Below are 3,109 nucleotides of genomic sequence, written 5' to 3'. Positions count from 1 at the left end.
GAATCTTCAACACCAGGCAAGTTAGTTAAGAACAAATTGTTACTTACAACAACGGCCTGGCAATCAGCCCAGTTAGTATGTATTAGCTAGCATTTGTACAAACCAGCAGCTAGTTAGCTGGTGGATCGGCCTGCCGAACAACTAACTAGCATGCTACCTACACATACTAGTGAACTTTATACGTGATATAACTAGCTCCTTAGCTAGCTAGGGTTAGCTACATCAGTTATTATTGTTATAGCCAATGTCTTGGCTGTATTATTTTTTTATAACCAAGTTTAACGATTGATAACATTAACCATATCGTGCTAGCTAGCTACGTTAGACTGTGTCATTAGCTGGGTAGCTAGCTAGTTAGCCATGACATAGGCGGGATATCTCTTCCCTGTGCGCTGTCAATTAACAATACATTCTTTCAAATTGTCGCACGTCCCATCAAACTCTTCAGTATTTTCAACTGGAACAATTTCTGATATCCCTTCTTCCTCAACATAAAAAATTCCACAAGTGCATACATGTTTGGTGATATTTTAAACTTTCGCCCATGCGCACGATTTAGTTATTCGACAGTAGACAATGGACCTGATTGGACATCTCAGAGCTTCTGCTCTTTTCTGTCCATAAAAAACAAATGTATTGGTGGAAGAGGCAGGGCAGGCCAGGAGCAAGCAAGGCATCCCCAGAGGCTAAATGCCCTAAGGTTTTTTATCAGAACAGGCATAGATTAGTTTCACCTTTTTCTTTTCCCGACTTGAGTTTGTAATGTTTTCAACAAAAAAAAGAGAAAATAAAATGTCATTAAGGTTATAGCTCACAACTGTGCACGATTTAGTTACGTAGAGCTTGGCGCCTTTTATGCTTTGCCGCAAAGTTTTTTTTATCGCTAGCTACGGAATCAGTTTCATTAGCAGTTGACGTGATGCAAGCAGTTTTCAACAATTAGCTAATTTGCTTACCCTTGTAAGAAATGACTCCAGTCCGGGTGATAAGGGGACCATATATAAAATGGATGCGTGATGAATACTTCCCTTTTCCTCGACAGACCAGGCAGGAATATTAAGGTATTGTTGTTGTAATATTGCTTTAGCCAGGTGTGAGCTCTAGAAAACGAGATTCATTTTTTAAATGTAGCTACAACCATATTACTGCTTGGGGTGTTCAATTGCTTATGCTATGCTCTTACTGGTGTGTCTACAATAGCTGTATATCTGCTAGCTAGATACAGTAACTAGTTAACCTGCTAGCAAGATGGTACATTGTCAATGTTTGTATTCAGTATCTAGTTTCTAGCTAGTTACTTACCAACCTCAATCAACATGGCTCTGATTATTTACAACCTCCCCCCCCCCCACACACACACACACATTCAGTTTCTTAGCCTCACCTTTGTGAAGTCAGTGTTATGTAATCCACCTAATAATTTCATTAGATAATGTTCTGTGTTGGTTTTCTCTGTTAATTTTTTAGGACCCTCTAACACACCCCAATCAACCTGGCTCTGATGATTTAGACTGTGATGATGCCCGAGATGGTGTCAGGTGCACAAACATACACACACACACACATTCCGTTTCTTAGCCTTATCCTTGTGAAGTCAGTGTTATGTATTCTATAAAATATTTTAGTTACATAATGTTCTGTGTTGGTTTTCTCCATGTATTCCTAATTTAGGACCCCCAGACACAACCCAATCAACCTGGCTTTGATCATTTAGACCGTGATGATGCCCCTGAGATGGTTAGTGTCAGGTGCACAAACACACACAACTCTCAGGCCTTAGCAATCTGTTCTACCTTTGCAGATGTATTATATGTTTCCTTCTGGATTAAACAAATGTCTAAATATACCTTGCATCTAACTCTTTTCAGAACGAAGAAAGGATTTACCCTGGGGCATCAGTAACAAAGGGGCAATGCCTTATGGCAATAATGTTCTTTGTTCTGCGTCATCACCTGACTGGAACTTCCCTGATATACCTACTTGCCTTGCTGAATTTGCTTGTCCCCAACTTGGTTCCAACATCTAAATATCTCTTCAAAAAGTTTTTGGGTAACCCAGCCCTGACAGCTGTCTCATTTATTTTGTGATGAATGCCAAAATTAACTCGAAGACACAGATTGCTCACATTGTGGAACGTCCTTCATCAGAGAAACAAAACGTTTATTTTTGTCAATACCTTTGAGGTACCTTCTGTGAGATACACTGGAGAACCATGGAATAGATATTTTGAGGAAAACGGGGAAGTAAGAAGAATATGAAATTGAGGATGTCATGGATAGATGGAAAGATGTACCAGACATAACTGAAAGAGATGAGGCTATCTGCTGATGATTTAACATTAACCTGGAACTGTGATGGAGTACCTGTTTTTAACTCTTCAAATTACTCAGTTTGGCCCCTTCAATTTACCATAAATTAATTGCCTTACATACATCGGAAAGAAAATGTGATGAAAATGTGATGCAGGACTTTGGTTTGGCCCAGAAAACCCCAGAATGGATACCTTTTTAAAACCTTTTATTGATGAATGTTGCTATTTAGCCCAAAACACATTACTTTGGAGAGATAACAGTTGGTTTCTGAAGAGGACAAAGGTCTTCTCCTTGATTTGTTCCTCAGATGCAATTGCCAGGCCAATCCTTCGTTACTGTAAGCAATTCAATGGTGAATATGTTTGTGACTGTTGCTTGCACCCCGGTAAAGTTGTCCACAAAGGTAGAGAGGGGAGGATTTCGGCAAGGCTGACCAGTAGCGTGTGTCACATAAAGTATTTGACTCTATCCACAAAATTAAGGAAATTAGAAGGGGGGGGGGGGGGGGGGGGGGGGGGGGTTCGGCAAGGCTATTTTCTTGACTACCGAAATTCTCTCCCCCCTTCTATCTTGGGACTGCAAGGCTTGGTACACTTCAGAATCATTTTGGTAGCTCATGTTGACCAGTAGTGTGTGCCACAGAAATCAAAATTTGAGTATAAAGAAACAAACTTATTTTAGAAACATTTTGTAATGTTTAAGAAAATAATGGTAATACACAAATATTATCACACAATACAAAAACATCACAGAAAGTTAAGTTTGTTAACAAACATTAAATAAGAAATACAAATTTC

The 3,109-nt window shown here is 39.3% G+C and overlaps 1 long non-coding RNA gene across 1 annotated transcript; it reads left to right on the top strand.

Moving 5' to 3' along the window:
- The first annotated feature begins 669 nt into the window (after nucleotides 1-669).
- LOC139582367 (uncharacterized) lies at nucleotides 670-1,998 on the top strand. Its single transcript, XR_011676329.1, has 4 exons — nucleotides 670-1,061; nucleotides 1,468-1,538; nucleotides 1,672-1,737; nucleotides 1,869-1,998. It is a non-coding gene; the product is annotated as an uncharacterized lncRNA (long non-coding RNA).
- The last annotated feature ends 1,111 nt before the right edge of the window (nucleotides 1,999-3,109 follow it).

The sequence above is a fragment of the Salvelinus alpinus genome, chromosome 8 (assembly GCF_045679555.1).
Source record: "Salvelinus alpinus chromosome 8, SLU_Salpinus.1, whole genome shotgun sequence".
Lineage (NCBI taxonomy): Eukaryota > Metazoa > Chordata > Actinopteri > Salmoniformes > Salmonidae > Salvelinus > Salvelinus alpinus.
This window is presented reverse-complemented; position numbering and strand designations above follow the sequence as displayed.